Consider the following 23,904-nt stretch of genomic DNA (forward strand, 5'->3'; position numbering starts at 1 on the left):
GAATCTATCATGCTCAGTGATTTATCACAGAAACAAAGAACAGAGTTCCATATGTTGTCACTCATAAGATGATCTTGAACAATTATACTATAAGAAAGTGATTGGCAGTAATGGGAAACTGTTGGGGGGTGAATTGGCAGTTAAGGGAAACTGCTAGGGGAGGGAGGGACATACTTCATTAACAGGGGTACCTGCATGATCAATGTTTGTATACCTAACCCTAAATTGTACCCCCCATCTTTACAACAAAAAAATTTTTTAAAGTAAAAAAAAAAAAAAAGAAAAAGAAAAAAAATCCTAAAGGCAGTAAGAGAAAAAGGTCAGACTATCTACCAGGGAAGACCAATTAGAATAGCAGCAGATTTATCTACAGAAACCCTCCAGGCTAGGAGAGATTGGAGCCCTATCTTCAAAGTTCTAAAAGGTAAATAATTTCAACTGAGAATAACCTACCCAGTCAAGCTAAGCTTCAACAGTGAGGGAGAATTGAAATCTTTCCCAGATATCCAATCCCTAAGAACCTATGCTACCACCAGACCACCTCTACAAGAAACACTTAAGAGGCAAGGTATTGAACAAAGAAGAAAAGGAAAAAAGAACAACAACATTCTTCACAAGAGTACAAGCAAAAGATTAAAAACACACATGAACCAACTCCAGAACCAAAAGAAAGACAACACACAAAGAGAATGAACAACAACTCTGAAAGAACATTATGATAGGAATCAACTCTCACATTTCAATAATTAGCTTGAATGTGAATGGAATAAATGCACCACCGAAAAGACATAGAATGGCAAAATGGATAAAATATTACCAGGCAACAATTTATTGCCTTCAAGAGACTCACCTAACTAGAAAGGACACTCACAGACTCAAAGTAAGAGGATGAGAAACAAATTTTCAGGTGAACTGAAACAAAAGAAAGGAGTTTGATCTTAATCTCAGAAAAAATACCCCTTAAGCTATCAAAAATCAAAAAAGAAACAGAAGGCCACTACATAATGATAAAAGGTTCAATCTATCAACAAGAAATATCCATCCTAAACATATATGCACCCAACATAGGAGCACCAACTTTCATAAAGCAGCTCCTAGGTAAACTAAAAAAAGATATTGACTCCAATACCATCATAGCTGGGGACTTCAATACCACAATCACAACCCTAGACAGATCATCAAGACAAAAAATCAGCAACAAGATCCAAAACCTCAATGTGACTCTTGACCAAACGGACTTAATTGATATCTACAGAACACTCCATCCAAAGACCATAGAATATACATTCTATTCATCACAACATGGAACATACTCTAAGATTGACCACATACTTGGCCATAAATCAAGTATAAGCAAATTTAAAAGGACTGAAATTTTACCATGTACCTTCTCGGGCGACAGTGGAATAAAAATAAACATTAATACCAACAAGGTCCCCCAAAACCCACAAAGATATGGACACTAAACAGCATGATGCTAAACAACTCCTGGGTCAATGATGAAATCAAAACACAGATTTAAAAATACCTGGAAACAAATGAAAATGAAGAAACATCTTACTAAAATCTTTGGGATGCCATGAAAACTGTAGTAAGAGGGGAACTTATATCCCTACAAGCGCACATGAAGAAAATGGAAGGACCACAAATGAATAGCCCAATGAGCCACCTAAAAAGCTGGAAAAGCAAGACCACCAAAACCCTAATTTCAGCAGAAGAATCCAGATCACCAAAATAAAAGCCCAAATCCAGGACATAGAAGACAAAAAGATAATACAAAAAAATCAATGCATCAAAAAGCTGGTTCTTCAAAAGGATGAACAAGATCGGTAGTCCACTAGCTAGAATGACCAAGAAAAAGAAAGAAAAAGTCCAAATAAACGCAATCAGAAACACAAAAGATGAAGTCACATCTGACCCTGAAGAAATACAAAAGATCATTAGAGACTACTATGTACACTTGCATGGAAACAAACTTGAAAACCTTAAGGAAATGGAGGACTTTCTGACATCACACAACCTGTCTAGGTTGAAACAAGAAGAAATTGAGGCCCTAAAAGGACCAATAGCAATCAAGGAAATTGACTACATAATAAGAAAACTACCTACAAAAAAAAGCCCAGGTCCAGATGGCTTTCCAGCAGAATTCTACAAGACATTTAAGGAGGAGCTGATACCAATCCTACTGAAGGTATTCCAGGCGATTGAGAAAGATGGAATTCTCCCCAAATCATTTTACGAAGCTAACATCACATTGATACCCAAGCCAGGTAAAGACCCAACAAAGAAAGAGAACTACAGGCCAATATCTTTGATGAACATAGATGCTAAAATTCTCAACAAGATCCTAGCAAACCGGATTCAATAACACATCTCAAAAATCATCCATCATGACCAAGTAGGCTTCATCCCTGGGATGCAAGCCTGGTTCAACATTCGTAAAACCATAAATGTAATTAAATACATCAACAGATGTCAAAACAAAAACCACATGATTATATCATTAGATGCAGAAAAAGCTTTTGATAAAATCCAGCACCCCTTCTTGATTAAAAACCCTCGAACATCTAGGCATACAGGGAACATACCTCAAAATAGTGAAAGCCATCTATGAGAAACCCACAGCCAGCATACTCCTAAATGGACAAAAATTGGAACGATTTCCCCTGTAAAACTGGAACAAGACAACGATGCCCACTCTCACTTCTCCTGTTCAATATAGTATTGGAAGTCCTGGTTAGAGCAATCAGAGAACAGAAGGCAATCCGGGGTATCCAAATAGAAAAAGAGGAAGTCAAGTTATCTCTCTTTGCAGATGACATGATTATGTACCTTGAAAACCCAAGAGAATCTGTCAAAAACCTCCTTTTACTGATAAAAGTCTCAGGATGTAAAATAAATGTGCAAAAGACAATTTCATTTCTTTACATCAATAATAAACAAACAGAAACTCAAATAAAAAGCACAATTCCATTCACAACAGCCACAAAAAAATGAAATACCTTGGCATCTTCCTAACCAGAGATGTGAAAGACCTTTGCAATGAAAACTACAAAACTCTGCTCAAAGAAATCAAAGATGACACAAACAAGAGGAAACATATCCCATGCTCATGGATTGGAAGAATCAACATTGTGAAGATGTTCATCTTACCTAAGGCAATCTACAGATTCAATGCAATACCTATCAAATTACCAGCAACATTCTTCTCAGACCTAGAAAAAACAACACAGGAATTCATATGGAAACACAAATGACCAAGAATAGCCAGAACAATCCTCAGCAAAAAAAAAAAAACAAAGCAGGTGGTATCACATTGCCAGACTTCAACCTTTACTATAAAGCTACAGTCATCAAAGCAGCTTGGGACTGAAATAGGAACAGGCATATTGATCAATGGAATAGAATTGAAATTCCAGAAGCAAAACCTCAATATCTCAACCAACTCATCTTTGACAAAGCCTCCACCACCTCCCACTGGGGAGAGGAGAACCTATTCAGTAAATGGTGCTGGGAAAACTGGCTAACCACATGCAGAAGATTGAAACAGGACCCCTATCTATCCCCATACACAAAAATTAACTCCAAATGGATCAGAAACCTAAATGTAAAATCTCAAACCATAAGACCCTTAGAAAATGAAGGACATACCCTCATGGAAATTGGAACTGGCATCCAATTTCTGAACAAAACCTGAAACCCACAGGCCATAAGAAATAAGATAGACAAGTGGGACCTCATTAAACTGACAAGCTTCTGCAAAGCCAAAGAAACCATCAAGAGAGCAGGGAGACAACCTACAGACTGGGAAAAAGTACTTGCCAACTCCAGGTCTGACAAAGACTCAACATCTTGGATCTACAAGGAACTCAAACATGCTGAAAAGAAAAAAACACACAACCCCGTTATAAAATGGGCAAAAGATATGAACAGACACTTCACAAAGGAAGACATCTGAGCAACCAACAGACACATGAACAAATGTTCAACCTCACTAATCATCAGGGAGATGCAAATCAAAACCACACTGAGATACCACCTAACTCCAGTCAGAATGGCAATTATCTATAACTCAAAAAATAACAGTTGCTGGAGAGGGTGTGGCAAAAAGGGAACACTTCTACACTGTTGGTGGGAGTGTAAACTAGTGCAACCTCTGTGGAAAGCAGTGTGGCAATTCCTAAAAGCTCTAAGTATCAACCTCCCATACAACCCTGCAATCCCCCTACTGGGAATATACCCTGAAGAATTCAAATCACTCTATCAAAAAGATACTTGCACACGAATGTTTATCACAGCATTGTTCACAATAACAAGAACCTGGAACCAACCATGCTGTCCATCAAAAGAGGACTGGATTTAAAAAATGTGGTACATATACATGATGGAATACTATGCAGCCATAAAAAAGAACAAAATCATGAATTTCGCAGCAACCTTGATGGAACTAGAGTCAATAATACTGAGTGATCTCTCACAGAAACGAAGATCTGAGTACCACATGTTCTCACTCATGCAGTGGACCTTGAACATCCACCGTAATACTTTTTAAAAAAAAGACTGACAGTGGTGGGAAACTATGGGGGGGGAGGGAAAGGAAGGTGGGATTAATGGTAGTCAATATCAACAAGGGTGCCTGAACGTAGCATATTTGTATACCTAACCCTAAACTGTATCCCACAATATCAAAATAAAAAATATTGATTAAAAAAATTAAAAAATAATAAAACACTATAGCAAAAAATGCAGCTATTTACATCATCATAAACAAAATTTTATCTGCTATATGGATTACTTTCTAAGAATAAACTTAGAAGTTGAATTATTTGGTAAAATATTTTTTTAGGTAAATATTACTAAATTGCTCTTTTAAAAAGCACCTCTCATTTTCTGACCTTGTAGAGAAATATTATGAATTTTAAAATCTTGGACATTTATTAAGGGTGAAAATTTATATATTAATTTTATTTTCATAGCTTTGGTTTTTACTGAGGAATTTTTTTCATGTTTACTAATCATATGTATTTATGCTTTTATTGGTTTTTCTAAAGATAAGATCATTAATGCAAATACTTTATTTCTTATTTTACTACTATATCCTAGATCTTAGTACAGTAATAGATTTATCAAGCAGGTACTCAACAAATATTTATTTAATGTATTCAGGCATTCAGTAAATATACTTTTTTTCATGTTTTTATAATTTTCTTATTGAATAGTCAATTCTCTATATTATATGTTTTTAAAATATTTAGCTTTCCAACTTGTGCTGAGAATATTTTCCCCACCTTGTTGTTTGTCATTCAACTTCTCTTAATATGTTTTTTTGTCTATTCAAGTTTTTAAATTTTATTTCTGTGTAGCAATTTAGATAATATTTTTCTTATGTATAATGTCTTTGGTGTTTTATGAAAAAGTCGTTCTTCATTCTAAGATTAACTATTCACCTTCAATTTTAGGAAGTAATTTAGAAAGTAATGGTCAAATAAAAAAATTTTTTAAAAAAAGAAAGTAATGGTCAAACCCAGTTTTCTCTAAAATTCCTAATAAATATTGCAAGTAAGTGATAAAAAATTCCAACTTTATTATATAAAAGTACCACTTTTATATAATTACAACAATAAGAAGAATCTTAAAACTAGAATTCATTGGTGCATATTGTGTTAATCATTTAACATACATTAGCTTACTTAAACATCACAATGCTGTTATTATCTAGCGTTATGGATTATGTGTTATTATCATCATCTCTCTCTGTTTTACAAATGAAGAAATTGGGGCTAAGGTAAGTTAATATAACTCATATATATTTGAGTTTGTTTCTGAAGTAGTGCTCTCTGATTATTGTTGCATCAAAACATACTGCCTTAATTATTATAGCTTTGTCATTTTTACATCAAGTAGAAGAATGAATGGACAGGCTTTTTGAATACAGGTTTCTATTTGACATATTCTCCATATACAACCTAACCTAGCCTTTTTCAACCTGGTGTTTTGGCTCACCACTGATTTTCTACTTGAAAGAGTAGCTTAAGAACTTTGAGAGAGGCAGTTACAGCTAATTTTGAATATTGCTGGACCTTCATAGCAAAAGTGATTCTTGGAGGTCTACTGCTTGTCCTACGAGGAGCATCTTGGATCTCTGCAACTTGCTTCCTGACATGCCAGCTACCTTTAGGAAGAAAGTGGCAAGTTGGTTTGGGTGTCTTTTCTCTGCCCTACCTGCACTATATGTAGCAGGCATTCCTAGATTTTCTAGCATCTATGAGGGTTCATCCCTATTTTCCAATCCTGAGGTAGTTTTTTTCTATTTTTGTATTCCTTTTGTCATTTCAGTGAGGATATTGGTATACCACAGGAAGTTAGATGTTTACCTCGCAATCCAAAATTATCTTTAAAGGATGAATAGATGTCCTTTAGGTGAAAAAGAGAAGTAAGGCATTCTAGGTAAAAATAGCATGTGATAAAGTGTAGGAGTAAGAAAGAATTGCCTGGAATTGATGTGGTTTCAATTAGAAAGACATAATTTGGAAAGGTAACTTGGAATCGAATTGTTTAAGATTTTGGATGCCAAGTTCAGCTTTGTTCTTTAAGAAGCCAGAAGCCATCAGAATCTATTCTCTTTGCAAATGACAATCCAGCCAGCACATGAAACAGTTATCATATTTCTGTTGAGATTGTCTTGGCAAACTATTATAATATACCCAGTTTCTTTCATTTTTCCTCACACAGTATTATTTGATTTCTTCATTTTTTGTTAGTTATCCCGTGAACATACTTCAGTTTATATGTGACTGTTACTAAATATTGTTGATCCTGTATCTTTTTGCATTTTTAAATGCTGCTTTCACATACATAATATCTTGGAAAAAAAGACATTAAAATTTTCCTCATTTTTATGCTCTCTCCTCCTACCCCACGAAAAATATGCAAATTATTAACTGAGAGAACATTTTATTAATTATTGTTTGATAAAGTGCTGATATTACCAACTAATTTATATTTGGTAATGACGCTGCAGATCTCTCATTTTCTTTTTCTCTCTCCAACAACATATCAGAGTAGATGTTTTTATAGGTGTCTGAAATGAGGTAATACCAGAAGATTAGAAGTAGGAGACAGCTAAGTTTCAGTCAGGTCCATCAATTAAATAGTGACTTCTAGAAGTCTAAATTTTTAATCCTGAATGCAAAAGATGATTTACTTGGAAATTTTAAATATTTTATTCTACTGTGTTCTAAACCTCTAATATTTTATTGTACTGTTGTAAAGGCTGAGCTTACAAAAAAGCTAAGTCATTACCGTATTTTCTTTAAACCAGCATAGAAAAAAAATCAAAGTTCAAGCTATAGAAAAATTTCCTACTTGTTATATCCTTTAAATTGTTTCCAATCATACACAGTGTCTTAAGTGGGTTTATTGTTAGTTTGGGCACAGCATGGAAAAATAACTGCAAATGTATGAACTTAAATAGGAAAAAAAAACAATGGCTAATTATGATCCAAAAAAAGTGGGATAATAGTGAACACACCCCAAATACTTTAAGCAAATTTCCTGAAAGTCAGCCAGTGGAAATTTGGAATGTTGTGTAATTGTCTAAGTGCAACTTCACCTACTATTCTTTTTTAGAAATAAAATGAAACATATTAAATACTATTAAATGTATTAAATTCTACCAGACTGAAGTAGAATTTGGAAAAAAAGAAAAGTCTGCTTGTGAAAATTAGTAAAGAAAGACATACTGTGGGAATATTTAGCAAGTCTTCTATAGCAAAAGATAGCTTCCTGTTATAAGGGATGCCATATGGGGGTTGGGAGGAGTATTTTGACAAATACGTCAACATGCTGTCCTGAGAAAGTCAGTGGGTGGCATCATTTTTTACAATGAAGTTTGTTAAAATCTAGCAAAGGATATCTACACATGGTAAAAATCTAAACTTTTAAAAATATAGATGATTGTAATTATAATTAAATATTAAAATGCCCAAACTTTACCTATACGATGACCACTTGTATACCTAATCTTGAATTGTACCCCACATCTTTAAAATAAAAAAATGAAAGTATTTAAGTCTTAACTTTGATTCTCTTAGGAGTATGTGCAAACTACTCCATGTTTCAAAATGAGATGTGAGATTACCTTATGGGACTGACAAAGGAAATGGTCAAAAGTTAGTTTTATATAGGTATTCACCTATATTGAAGCTATAAAAAGGCAGAAATGGAGATTACCAGAGGCTTTAGGGGAAGGGCTATCAGAGAATTATGAGTCCCCTACCTCCTGCCCTCTTATTATGCCCAGGAGAATAGGTAGTAAATAAACTACTCCGAAAACCAAAACCAAAACGAAAAACACTACCACTTAGTATGTTATTAGCTACTTGGAAGATAAAGTGGACACAGTCTCAGACCAGACAAATTAAAGAGTAGCAGGCTGACTGTGGCTGGATGGCTGACTGGCTACCCCAATGGAGAAAATAAGAGAAGCTGATACTTTGGGGATAATCTGTTCTTCTAGAATTTGTTGAGAGCAAAGAATGCATAAAAGTTTCTCATCTATCAAATGAGAGGAGTGAAAGCAGGAGGAATAGTTAGGGTAGCTTTGATCTTCTCCAAGAAGACTGCCTGAAGACATGATTGGACTGCAGAAGAGAAAAGCAGGAAATATACCCTGCACATTGAGGAGCTGAGGATATACATTACTCTGTACCACCAGAACTCTGAATAAATGATCCCCAGCAATGGGTTTATCTCCAAAGGACCTCCGAAACATTACAAAAAAGACACAGCTTTAAAAACCTATCAAGCTCAAAGAATGTCAGCTCCAGTTCTGTGCCAGTAAAATATGACAAGCAAAGTACTTCCTGTTCACTCATGTTCATCTACTTAAACCCTACTTAAACAGAGAAATAGAGAGGAAGCTGACACTCCTTTGAGAAGATTCAAGCTAAGGAAGAGAGAAGAGTTGGGATATATGTAGTTGTAAGTTTCTACATGGGGACTGGACATTTTAATATCAGAATTGTTAATTTAGGGGACTGAAGTGGCCAGAGGATACTCTGAGAGTGACCAGAAAAATCAACAGTATCTCCCCTAAAGTGTACCTAAAGCCAGAGAAGAATAGCCTCACAGAATGAGTTTAATGGGCAGCTGTTTCCTGGTTGCACATGAGTCCTTCTTGGTCAGCATAATATGATTAGCTGCCTCCCTCTGCCTAGTCACAGTTTCAACATCCTTCTAGTCCCAAGAACAAAAGAATTTTTTACATATCTACATAACTCATGATCCATTTACTTTATTGCTCTAGGGTAAATATTGCTCTAAGTACCCTCTAACCTTGTACCTTGCACCTGGTCTTAATAGCCAGTCTTTTGCATCTTTTCTTGTCACCAGTCCTTCTCTTCCTCTAGTTTTCCAACTCTGAGTTCAGTTTTTTTATTTCCTCTGACAACCTCCAGCAATTCTTACTGGGGCCTGATCTCCAGGCTCCCTGGCTGGGATCTCATCCCATGTAGCCAGTCCGCCTGTAAGCCAGCCTTTCTCCCAGCTTGTTTCTAGACTTCTCAAGCTCTTCAGAGTTCACCTACCACAATACCCTACTTACTCACAGCCCTCCCTGATGCAAAACCCCTGCCCAAACTTCTCACTGTCCCTAGCTAAAGGGACTATTCCATATCTTTGCTGAGACAGATTCCTTTGCCAATGTTGAGCCTCTCTGACTCTCTTTTTTTCTTGCTACTAAGAACAACCCTAGTTGCTGTCTCAAGCCAATGAGTCTACTTCATCTCCTGGCTCAAGAACTCCTAATGACCAGACCCAGGCTCCTTCAGTCTGCTATGCTTTAGTTAGTTAAGGCCATGTAAGACATGTTCCTCAATAAGAAATACTTAGTTAACCCTCTGGTGTAGTTAATAATCTGGTGTAGTTAACTAGGTGTTTTGGAGTAGCAAAGAAATATATCCTTAAGTGCCTTATCTGAAAAAGGCCCATTTACACATTTAAATTGACTAAAACAAAGCTCAATATAGTTTTTAAAAGTTACTTCTCCATTAATTATTCTTATACTTATCTGTTCTTTCCTCACCCAACCCTCATGAATGATAGTTTTAACAGTGAGAAGTCTTTACTGCAGTCCCAAGTCGACTGACCAGACTACCAGGAAAATAAGCCTCCTCCAAGTTCAAGACTACTTCCAGGCATCTGTGCCTCCTTTTAAAATAGGTATAGCAAGGTGTCTAGGTTTTATTGTACATGTTGATTTGTGGAAACCCAGATTTGTGATTTATTAACTACACCAGCTTGATAAGCAGGAGAAGTAAGATATCCATAATACTAAAGGTGTAAAGAATGTAGGCTTGGATTTACATATTTTGCCCAAGCATATTCTCTTGATTTCTTTTTTTTTCTCTCTCTGTTCAACCCAGATCCCATCAGCAACCTCCCGGATTGTACCCAGGAGCCACATCCCACATTCTTGGTTCCTTCAGTTGCCTTGTCATTTTAATATAAGATGCTAGAATAATATTCCAGTCTAAAGATTAGGCTTAGCTGCAAGTTATAGAAAAACCAAAACAACAGTGGTTTAAACAAGATAAAGTTTGATTTATCTCATACATGCTGTCCATGACTAGTATGGTCACTCCATGATCATCAGAGATCCAGACTCCTCCTGAATTTTTGCCTTGTCAGCCTCAATACCTGGCTTTCATCTTGGATGCTAGGTGGCTGCTCAAGTTTCAGCCAGGAGGTCCACAGTCCAGCTAACAGTAAGGAAGAAAGGGACAGAGCACATCCTTTCCCCTGAGGGATACATTCTAAGAATCACATAAGACACTTTTGCTAAATCCCATTCACTAATTTAATTACATGACCCCATTTTGCTACAAGTGAAGCTGGGAAGCATAACATTCATTCTGGGAAGTATAACATTTCGTTCATTGCCTTGATACATTTTGATGTTCTTTCACTAAAAAAGAAAGGGAAGACAGATACTGAAGTAATAACTAGTAGTGCCTAACACAACTTTCTGTTTCACATTTTGGTAGAGTCCTGTTTCCTCAGATTACTTCTTTATTTATATCTACTTGCTTATAAAATACTGTGAGATTTTTAGGTCTCTTCTATTTTAGTTTACTTTATTTTTAAATTTTATCATCACCATAATTAACATGTAACTTGACATCTTGCCTGGGTTTTAAGTAAGGATGCTGAATAGTCTCTTTAATTTGCTTATAATTCAAAGCTTTGTATTAAATACACAGATATATTTGCTAATAAAATTAAGTATATTTTGTCACTACTGTATTTCCTCATTATTATTCACTTGAACTTTTAAAATCAATTACTTATCTCAAACTCTTTCTCCTTTTTTTTTTTTTTTTTTTTTGAGTCAGGGTCTCTCTCTGTTGCTAGAGTGGAATGGCACCAATTACGACTCAAGACAGCCTCCAACTCCTGGGCTCAGGAGATCCTCATGTGTCAGTCTCCCAAGTAGCTGAGACTATAAATGCATGCCATTACGCCCGGCTAATTTTGTAAAATTTTGTGTAGAGATGAGGTCTCGCGACATCTCCTGGACTGGTCTCAAATTCTTAGGCTCAAGTCATCCTCCCACTTCCACCTTCCAAGTGCTGGGATTACCGGTGTGAGTCTAGTCTCTTTCTCTTACATGTATTGAAAACATTATTACTGAAGAATTTCCCTGAAGTGTAGCTATGTTAATGTCACTACTCCATGCAAACACCACAATGATGTCTCTATTTTCTAAAAAAACACATTAAAAAAATTTAGCCTAGAATTTACTGGTCTCCATAATCAGATCCAATCCTTTGCCATTAGGTTTGTCTTCCATTATGTCCTTTGTAAATTACATATCCTTTAGTGGAAATATTCCCTACTCCCCATATGTGACTGACACTTTTACTCTTCTCTCACATTACTTATGAAGCTTTTTCTTCTTTGACCAAATACCCTACCTTACCCCCAGCCCCAGTTTTGTCTCCTTCTACACATCAGAGACCTATGAAATGCCACCTTTTCCACTAAGTCTGGCTCAGCAACAAAACTTCTCTTAATTGTGGTACTATAGGTCAAGTTTTGAGGAGTTTGTACATCTCTCATTCTCTTACCACATCACACATTCATTAATTAAATAAACATAATTCGAATTCACCCCATAGCACTTCTTGGATAAAATATATATAGTATATATTTATTTAATAAATGAATAACATAATGCATTTCCTTTGTCTACAAGTTAGAGCTCCTTGGAAGTAAAACCCATATCATAAAAGATAAAGAAGCAGATTTAGTTTCTAAATTTTTATTTTCAGTTTAAATTTAGTGCCAGACAATAAGAAGCATTACTGCTTGATATCAAATGAATAATTCATAAATTCATATTCAGTCTAGCCTTTTTGCAAGAACAACAACAAAAATACATTATAAACTCGACATATTTTGTCCTCATACATAGTGTATCTTTATTAGTTACATTATTCCTTCTACATGATAATTTAAATTTATGGACAAATATTTTCTCAATAGTCAAAAAAGAAAAAAATGTAGATGCTATAAATTTGGACCAACCTGCTTGACATCAAATTTGGGCAGCACTCAGAACAGAAAATTGTACAGGTAACTTATAAACACGTCACGTAGAATATGGTAGTGATCAGAAGTCATAAAATATCAGTTACAACAAATTAGGTTTGCTTCTTCTTTTGATAGCATTATCATAATGGATAATCAGGGAAACACTATGCACCAAGTATATCATGACCTCAAAAAATAACAATTTAAAAATATCCTTGACAGTTTGGGAGGCAGAGGTGAGAGGGTTGCCTGAACCCATGAGTTAGAGATCAGCCTGGACAACTTGGCAAGATCTTGTCTCTACAATAAATATAAAATTAGCCAGGCGTGTTGGAATGCACCTGTGGTTCTAGTTACATAGAAGGCTGAGGTGGAAGGATCACCTGAGTCTAGCAGGTGTAAGGCAGCGGCGGCCGTCAGTGTGCCACTGCAGTCCAGCATGGGCGACAAAGTGAGACTCCAACTCAAAACAAATGAATAAATAAAATAAAAGTATACTTTGTATAATATAAAAATAATATTATAACAACAATAAAGGAAATAAAATAGAAGCAAGTATTATCCCCCATATCACTACCTAACAATCACTTCTCTTTATTTTTCCAAGTTCCTTATTCATTGATTGGTTTATCCACCAAGTATTTGTTAAACTTTCTCCATATTACATACAAAACATTTAAATTTTAACAGTCAACTTGACTTTCCAGATATTTATATAGATAGCACAGTGAAATATGAATTGAACAACATAACCAAATTAATTCCCAATTCACTATATCACACCTAAAACATGTTGGTATCAACCTGAGGAATGTCAAGCTTTCTGTTTCTGGCTAAGTCCCAGTCAGTATGTTTATTATAGTCTTGAATATTGAAAGAAATAATGCTTATTATACATGCAAATGTGTAAATAAAACAAAATTTTGAGTGACATACACTATTATAGAAAATAAGAACTAAGATCCAATTCTACTCCCATTATCATGTCATAAGCCTCAGGGACTGGGTCTACATTATTGATAATAATGGTATTGACAGTGGCTGATGCTTTTAAAAGAGAACTAATTCTATATCAACCATTATGCTAAATATTTTACCAATTTTATTTAATCCTCAACAGAAATTTTAGGCTGAGGTGACCAACCATATTATAGTTGAGGAAACTAAGAGTAAAATTGGTTAGGTAACAAGATCCCCAACTGAGCAGAACAGGATTCCTACTCTGACTTCTGATCATAATAAGGTCTGTCATACTTTTTCTTCAATGTCTTTTTATCTGAGTATACCTAGAAAGTTCTGTTTAATCTTTCAGTGTTTCTCCCAACCCTTAATTCATTCTCAAGAGTTTCTGCTATTCTCATACTATGTTTACAGACCTTAGCAGACTTGACCTTTAAAATTGAAAACAAAAAGATGAATTCAGTGCAGAACTCTCTATGTAGACATACTGATAACTTTAGTTACTTCTCTTTCTTTCACAGGGGATGATTCTTATTGGTGTTCCTACTCCTTCCTACTCGCCTTACCCCATCATTAGTGACAATTGGGGTCAGTCTAGGTCCTTTAGTTTTTGACTATTTGCTTTTTCAAAGACCAGTGACCTTACTGCCTGTTGCACATTCTATTACACATTCTAAAATTACACATTCTAAAATATCATGGTGTCAAGCTTTCTGTCAATTTCTCTTTATCATCCTTCTACGATCATCATAACCAAGTTTAGACGGGCAATTCTCTTTATTGCTCTTTAAAATCTGAAAAATAAAATTGTCTGGAAGACAAGGCAAATATTTACCAAGTGCACTGATTTTTAGCAGAATGTAGCTTTAGAAAATACCTGGGCAGTTTAGATTTTCCATTATACATCTCTTTTGTTTTGGGGACATCTTTGTGATGCGCCTTTGGCATCGCCTTCCATACCTTCTACCTGGCTCTAGTCCAAAGTTCTCACACCATGTCATCATCACTCATTTTTATCCTCACCAAGATTCAGTCCCTATACCTCTATTCTTACCGGACATTCAAAATTTCTTCCAGCACCAAGATTCTATTGTTTTTGTGTCCTACAATTAAAGGCATATAGTTAAAGGGAGATGTCCTGAATAGATGACTTTGATAATTATTTATCTATATGTTTTTCTTAAATAATATTAGTGATGTTTACTTGTGTAATTATGGTAGGGCAGAAAAGTAGTATCTGCAGTCTTGTTAAATATTTTAAACAGAATGCTACTATGTACTAATTGTATCTACAGTGTAAATACATAATTGAATTTTTCTAAATAAATTTTTAGAGACTCATAAAGCAACCTCTGATTTACTGATTAAGAAAAGACTCTGGTTCATAATGTCATGAAGGAACCTAGACTTTAACACCTAACTTACTTGGCTCAACCCAAAGACGTAGTTATATATCCTTTCCCCAGTTCCTGGAGTAGAAAAGTACAGGCTAGAAGTTACTATTGATCAAATCACTTCCCATGCAATTCAAATCGCCTTATGCAATCAATAAAGGGAAAAGGGGAAAGTCCCTGGAAAATCAGAATTATTTTTGATCCTTAAAAAAATGTTGGTTCAATATCAGTTGAGTGTGTAGATATACATGGAAGAACTAGTTTCCAAAGCAACAGTAACTGAGTTGTCCCACTAGAAATTCAATTATTTATTTCTCAGATTTTTTTCAATAGGGATAACAAAAGTAAGTGCACAATAACCACCCTATATTTTCAGCAGCGGATATTTGAAAGAAAAATAATGTTGCATTTAGAATAAATATTTAGAGTCACCACGTTTGTGTGTGATTCTTCCTATTTATCTCATCTTAATGATATTGATAAAAAGTGTGCAAGAAGAGAAATGAATTGTTGGGCTTTTTATGTCAAGCACACATTGTTTTTTACAGAGACATATGGCTAATGGATACTATGTGAGCTCTGTTCCATTAGCAAGACTCTCTATTTTGGCTGATCTTCCTACTAATGAGTGGGTGGTGATCCTATTGATAATGGAAGAGGATTCCCCAGCAGGAACCAAAATAAAAATAAAAATCTAGTTTCATATGTCTTTAAGCAACTCGTGATATCTATGTAATATTACTGAGGGATGAGATTTTTCTCTGTTGTCCTTCCATAAGGTCTCTCAGAATGACCTGTGTGCATATCTTTTATTTTCCTTTAAATGTGCCCTCTCCATATGCAAAGCAGAGTGATAGTGCTGAGTACTTAGCATGGCCTGCACTAGCATCTTTTAGGCATAGACTTAAAATATTTTGTTAGTCTTACAGTTTACCCTCTTTTGTCTCTCAAGCGTTAGCACAAAATATATAGTACCATGAGGCTAGCTGTCTAGCTCAGTTTTCTGGCAAGGTCATAAGCATGATGCCATGCATTCTCTAGGCTGTGAGGGTTCTTAGCCCTGTCACAGGTTCACTGCCACCAAGAGCAACAGATATTGAAGGCTGCTTCAATAGTTTCAGTCTTGGATGTTCTCTTTTGAACAGAAAAAGGCAAAGGAAAATAGAAACATAGCATAGCAACTGAGGAACATCTACATATCTGTTGCATCTACATATGCAACAGATGAGGAACATCTACATATCTGAATGCAACTGAATTGAGCAAAATGAAACCTGTGTCTGTCCTGGACCCATGTAGTGGAAATATAGGCAAATTACTAAAAGAGATTTCAATTTTTGTAACTGTTCTTTTTATTAAAACTACCTTACAGATAGAAAACATTTGCTTTATGTGAAATAAGAAACTGACATTCATTTAAGGAGGTTGAACAGTTTCCCCCATTCAGGTAACCTTCAGCTTATAATGAATTTTCTAAAGTCTGTTTATTGGTATTTAGCAGTTACTTAATCATTGGTGACCATTTGAGTAGTCACTTTCCCCAATATGATGATAATCAGTTGCTTTTAAAACAGAGTCTATCGATAGTCATATTCCATTAAAATTATAGGTCTTTGACACCTACTTGAAAGGTCGAGAATGGGCTGCTATTTCATTACTGGCCTGCCACTTCAAAAAATGAAAAACTTCCCAACTTTCAGCAGTTCTTTTTCTCTAAATTCCAGCTAAGTATCACAACCTAAAATAATTGGCTGTCAAATAGATGCTTTCCTCTACTCCTAGACATAGAATCCCAGTTTAATTATAAGAGAGAGCAAAAATCTGAAACATATGCCAAATCTTCTTGCTAGGAATGCATCAATATAGAGATTGCTTACTGTTGTCATAATTACTATCCTGTACCTGTTTCATTTCAATAAATTTTACATTTATCATTTTATCCGCACTGAGGAGAGGTAGACAGAGGAATGAATAAAAGTTGACTACAATGAGTTACCCAATTTACTACTACCAGACTACAACAAATATGAAAGAAATCTGTTTAATTTAATAATCTAAATTAATTTATTGTTCGGCTAAGGACAAATCCTGGAGTACAGGGTTAGTGCTTAATAGTAGGAAGAATGTCAAGAAGAAGAAAGGGTTCCTAAAGAAAGAAATGGAGCCTAAACTAGGGAATGCGGATGGGGGAGGTCGCCAAAGGCATACTTCCCCAGCTGAAAACTTTTGGACTGGGGAAAGAATGAGGAGTCATATTATGGCACATATTAATCATAATTGTTATGACTGAATCATGGAAATATGGTGTATCCAGATATAAGTGGAAGCCCTGTTTATTCATTTGAATTTTAAGCTTTCTCATTTTTCTGTCCATCCAAATATTATCCATTGTATGTCAGTAGTTAATTCACGTGTTCATTCGTTCACACATTTGAAGAGTCTTACTGTGTTTTAGCAATTGTGTTAGAAGCAGACAGTAGGGAGACCCTGTTTCCCCAAGGTTTACGACACAGTAAAAAAAAATGTTATGTTAGAGATCAACAAATGGGGGTGGAGGTGGGGGAGGGAACCAGGAAGAAACATACGATCTGGTAAAGCAGAAAGAGGGTGGAAGAGCATTCTAGTGCAAGAAAACCACGTGGTGAGACCCAGCCATATGCATGAAGATAATGTGGGGAGTACATTGTATATATGATTTCTTGGCAGGTTGGGGGAATAAAAGGCGAGAAAAAGAAAATGAAGCTGAAAAGTAGACTGGAGAGAACTTGCAAGCCAGGATTTGGTATTTTATCATTTGGGTATAAGGGAAAAGCCTAAATTTTTTGAAGCAGCTGAATAAAATGATTAAATTTATATTAAACAAAAGGTAGACTTAAAAGAGGAGTAAATGAGTGAAGAAAAAAGAATTGTCAGGCTAATTATTTTTGTGTTTTATCTGGTGCAATATAGAGACTCGGTGGATGTTTGAGGAAAGAGAAAATAGTCACTGGGAAATAAAAATACAGATGTGACGCTCAGAAGAGAGATAGAGGTATATAGAGGTGGCTAGAACTATCAGTTGGATGAGATGCCTAGGAAGAGGAAGAAAACATAGGATGGGACACCAATATTCGGGGTAGACAAAAGATGAGAAAATGGTAAAAGAGTCTAGTGGAACAGGGAAAAGCAAGGAGAATTTCAGTGACTATGATCCTGATGGAAGTACATTTTAATATAGAAAGAAAAAATGACTACAGTAATGGCATAGCCAGGTCCACTAAGGTGAGTGTTGGTTTAGTCTGTGGAAGGCCACACGGACAGCAGCTTTGGCAGAGTGAAAACAGAAAGAAGCATCCTGTGATGAGGTGGGTAAGAATAGATGGTGAAGGTAATACTGGAGGGAAGAGTAAGATGAGAGTATAGCTGAAGTAAGAGATAGCATTAAGGCTTTTTTCTCTTTTTTTTTGTATCATGGTTAGAACTAGACTTAATTATAATCTGGGATGTGTGGTCAATGGAAAAGGAATGACTGAAGAAGAGAAGATAGGCAAAGACAGAGACCAAGAGAATAACTGATAGATCAAATCCCAGAAAAGGAGGAATGAGTAAAAGCTGGTTACAACAAGTTGCCCAATACACTATATTTAGGCTACAACAAATATGAAGGAAATCTGTTTTAACTTAATAATCTACATTAGTTCATTGCTCAGCTAAGTTCAATATTGGAGCACAGGGTTAGTGTTTAATAGTCAACAGAATGTCAAGAAAAGGAAAGGGTTCCTGGAGACAGAAATGGGGCCTAAGCTAGGGAATGAGGAGGGGAGAGGTTGCCAAAGGCATGCCAATAAATTGGGTGGAAGATGTTTTGATAAGACACAAAAATAATTTGCCTGATTCCTGGTTTCTTGTCACTCATTTTCTCCTCTTTCAAGTCTACTTTTTGTTCAAATCATACAGATCTCATCATTTTATTCCACTGCTTCAAAAAATGGATGGTATCCTTAGTTTCCAAATGATGAAATACTAAATCCTGACTTGCAGAGCCCTTGCTCTCCAGAGCTTAAAAATATTTAAAATGGTGGGGATGGGGGCAGAATTGAGCCATGGCAATTTATTCATACATCTGCCATCAAATATTTATCTAAATTGAATCCCTAATCCCAACAAGTGGAGTAAAACACTTCATTTGAAAACCTGTTTTTTTTTTCTTGTTAATTATTTGTAAATTAATAAATTTTAAATTTGAAAGGGACTTAGGGACCTCTTAAAGTTTCTGTCAGGGTTAGGTGCCGTGGCTCATGTCTATAATCCCAGCACTTTGGGAGGCAGAGGCAGGAGGATTGCTTGTGCCAAGGAGTTCGAGGCCAGAGCAACATAGCGAGGCCTCATCTCTACAAAACACACACACACACACACACACACACACACACACACACGCACGCGCAAATTAGCTAGGCATGGTGGCATGCACCTTTAGACCCAGCTCCTCAGAAGGCTGAGGCAGAAAGATTGCCTGAGCTCAGGAGGTCAAGGCTGCAATGAGCTGTGATTGTGCCACTGCACTCTAGCCTTGACAACAGAGTAAGACTCCGACTCAAAGAAAAAAAAAAGTCAGGCCATCAAGGTATTGAAAATGGAGGAAAATCATGACTTTCGGGGTCTCTTTCTGGATCCTGCTTCTAGTGGTTGCAGCAGTTAATGAACTGGGGGAGGTGCTCCTCCCTGCTTTCTCCAGCTGCTCCCTTCGCTGCAGGGAGGTCCAGATGGCAGGTGGGAGAGGATGGGGGCTGAGATCTATCTGGATTCTGCTAAGTGCAGTGAGGATTTATTTTCACCTCTTTTTGATTGGTAGTCTGTCTGTTGAGAAATGGATACAAGAGTCCTTTGGGCCTCATAGCCGAGAGAATCAAAACCACTTTTTAAACAGTTCAATGGGAATAAGATAATATGAAGTTATAAACCTATAATTTAGAAGTTTCAGTTGCAAGGACAAAGTACTGTCACCATAGCAACCCAGCTTGCACACTGGAAGCTAGATTTAATGTTAGGAATTTCACAAACATTCAATATTTTAAAAAGCGAAATATTACAGAGTAATTAATTTTAGAATCCCTTCATTTAAAAATCGATTTGCATTGAAAAACATGTACTTTTTCTAATATAATTTTCAACTTGAAAAATGAGTATTTGAAACATCTCATGATCTGCTTTCCAATCTGAAAAAAAATTTATTTTTCTTGGTTATAAAATAAATCATGCCATAAGCAAAACATTAAGACATGTAAAAATACAAAGAAGGAAGTTTTTTTAAATTGTATAAAATACCACCACCTAAAGATAAATATGGTTCTTACTTAGGTGAGTGGCTTCCTCAGATATATTTTTATAAAAGCACACATATAGAAAGAGTTGTCATAATTTTACTAAATGATTCTTTAATTTTTAATGACCTCATAAAACATTTATGAATATAAATTCCTGGGAGTTGGAGACCATGCGTTCGGAACATCCTTAGTATGAGGGCCTATATTACAACATGGATATACAGAAATATTTGTCATGTAGGGCTATTTTATGCTGGTCACATTAGTAGCCATTGTTTTCAATTAGAAAGTGATCAGTTCAGCAGGAATTGTTTTGTGTTTTAAGTGACTTTTCTGCCACCCTTTTAATATAAATCTTTATGATACCTTCCTTTTTCTATTAGCCATGTTTTTCCTCAATAAGAATAGGAAAGGACACAGCAGTCAACAATCATGGTATTTATTTTTCATGCCGGGATGTAAAAATTAGTATGAAAATAATTGTATTTGCTTAGGCTGAGAAATCTTAGTCACAACTTGAAGACATGTTGTGGGGGAGATATTCAAAATGAAAAAGGGAATCTTATTTTTTTCTATTGAAGAGTAGGAAAAAAAGATCATTGCCCTATGACCTAGGATTTGTTCTTTGCCAGACAAAAGGAGAACTAAAGGAGACATTTGAGAAAGGTGGGAACCGATTCGTAAATTCCCAAAGAGAGGTGACAGCACATCCTCTATAGTGCAGTGCATTAAGGAGGGCTAACCTGTTTCTGCAGGACAGTTTAAAGGTGTCAAAAATATAATAAAAAGTGAGAGAGAACAGAGAGATGTAAAAGAAAAGAGAGAAGGAGAAGGGAAGTGGAGATGGTATGGGTAAAACAGCGCCACCAAATCCCAGGACCCCTGACTCCCTTCTCTGCCAAGCGAGGCTAAGCTTCTTGCTCCAGGATCCAGCCCTGGACACAATCACTCCTGCTCGTGGGGCCATGTGGATTTATTCCACTTGTTCTTGTGTTTACAGTTTTGATATGCTGCCTGGTTTTGGAATCCTATCCTTCACTTGGCATTTCTTGTGTTTACTGAAGAAAGTAAAAGTAAAGGCCTTAAAGATGAGTATCTGGATAAAGATACCTGAAGAAGCCCAGACATCATGAATGCCCAGGGTAGTGACTTATGTCCCTTTTGTGTCCGTCTCAAATTTCCATTCAGATTGAGTCTCCTGACTTCTATCTTGAGCCAGATGACTCCTACCCCTTCTGGACATGGTGGCAGCTAGAAACAAAAGGGAAGAAAGTCATTGCAACCATTCAATCTTGCTTGCATACCTAGGTGATAATTCCACCACTGTTTTTAGCATTTGGTGTCATATACTCTGGCAATATTTACCCATTTGTACTATGTACTCTTTTTTAAAAAAAAGACTCTTGGAAGGTTTTTGTGAATAGCCAGTCCTTTTTTCTATTACAGTTTCAATTGAATGGCACCTTTGAAGTTGCTTTTCTTTGTGGATTTTGATCAAATCAAAACAGGAGAAATAAAGCACTTTCTTATGGTTTGCTGATATGTGGAAAGAACTGGTGGTTTTGCTTTTCTATAGAAACTAAAATAAATATTTAACCCTTGGACCTTTCCCAGGAAAACTAAATCATGCTCTTCTGCAGTAAATGTACAGTAAAATTAAAGCCCAGAGTGTAATCACCCCCAGTGTCTGGGGTAATCTTACTCTCTGGGCTTGAGTATTTCATAATTTAAAAGATGATTAAAGCTATTTTAGTCTACAACCTTTGCCATTCTCCTATTTTTCTGCAGATACACAGCACACAATAATTTTTTCTACATAAACTGTTATGAGGTAGCATTTTCCTTCAAAAAATGAAAGTAAATAAGATAATATTAGCTATTGTTTGTTCTTGTTGGAGGGAATATAGCTGTTGTGTTATTCTTTGTGCTTTTCTAAGAGCTTTAACTATTTCAAAATAATTTTTTACTGAAATACTTTTTTATTTTGACATAATATCAGAATTACAAAAAAAAATCACAAGAATAATACAAAGAATGCCTATATACCTTTGCTCATATTTCTCCAAATGAGCATTTTACCACAATTACCTTTATCATTCAGTCTTTATACATATACGGGTTTATTTTTCCTGAACCATTTGAGAATATGTTGTTTCTGTGCCATCATTTTACCCTTAAATACTTCAGTGTAAATTTCCAAAAAGTCAAAGACATTCTCTCACATAGTAACAGGAGAACAAATAACACAATCAGAAAATTAATGCACTATTAGTATAGACAAAATACTAGTTGCTAATCAACAGACCATATCTAAATTTTTCTAACTGTCCCAATAACATGCTTCATAAAGAAAATAAATTCTGGATCACAACTATGCTTGACTATCAAGGCTCCTCATTCCTCTAATCTGGAAGAATTTTTCCATCTTTCTTATTTGTTATGACTCTGGCATTTTTGAGGAACACGGACCAGCTATTTTTTGTAAAATTCCCTTAAACTTGGGTCCTCAAAACATTTTATTTTAAGATTTTAGATAAAATTTCTTTACTGTTTTTCAAACTAACTTAAAACTGCATCTAAAAATGCACTCACTTCTCCTCCACCAACCTAGTTCTCTTCGATATCCTACTTCCATGAAGGGTTTTATCAGTTACCAGTTGTCCAGTCCAGAAACCTAGGATTTCTCCTTCTCCTTCTCATTCAGCCAACATGACAAAAATTATCTCTAATGAATACATTTTTGTCATCCTTTCTTCCCTGTTTCCATCACTGTCTTTGAGTTCAAGACCTTTACTCTTCCAAGAGACTTCAGCTGGTCTTCAGTCTGCACTCTCCACTCCCCAACCCGCAACCCACCCACTTTTAGTTTTCATCCCAGAACTCTCCTCCAAAATTTTTAAAATTTAAAATATAAATCTTTGGGGTTTTCCCTACTACTTAAGACACTTAAAGGATTATAGAGAATTTGTGGGATAAATTCCATGTCTTTTTAGTGTATCCCAAGATTACTTTGCTGACTTCAACTCCCAGCCCTCCCTCCATACCTCTGATGTTCTAGTCATGCTGAACTTCTTGGAAATTCCCAAACAACCCTGTATGTTTATGCCTCAGAGTCTTTGCGTATGTTGTTCCCTTGGCCTGAAACACACTCCCTCACACTTACCCACACACTTTCTTTTCCTTAACTTCTAGCTGTAATCATCTAATCCAATGGGATTTTGTTCTTTTTTTTCTATGTCATCTAGGGAGGTGGGACAGCAGATGGGGAAGCAAGTTTATGACAATTACAGCCATCAACAGACACTTTGTGGTAGGCTAAACCATTCCTGAACCAAAGTAACAGTCTAGAATCTAGAACACAATGTTGCACCCTAAAGAACAAAAAGGGTTGACTTATTTTATTCTCCCTGTTTGGCCCTGCGAAGTTAGCTTCATTTATGACTACTTAAGATATAGTAGTGGAGCCGGGCTCGGTGGCTCAGCCGTAATCCCGTGCCTTTGGGAGGCTGAGGTGAGTGGATTGCTTGAGCCTGAGGGTTTGAGACCCGCCTGGACAACTTGGCAAGACCTCATCTCTATAATAAATCAAAATAAGTCGGGTGTGGTAGTGCGCGCCTGTAGTTCCAGCTACTTGGAAGGCTGAGGCGGAAGGA

Source organism: Carlito syrichta, unplaced genomic scaffold (assembly GCF_000164805.1).
Source record: "Carlito syrichta isolate Samal-C Ts95f unplaced genomic scaffold, Tarsius_syrichta-2.0.1 Scaffold305571, whole genome shotgun sequence".
Taxonomy (NCBI): domain Eukaryota; kingdom Metazoa; phylum Chordata; class Mammalia; order Primates; family Tarsiidae; genus Carlito; species Carlito syrichta.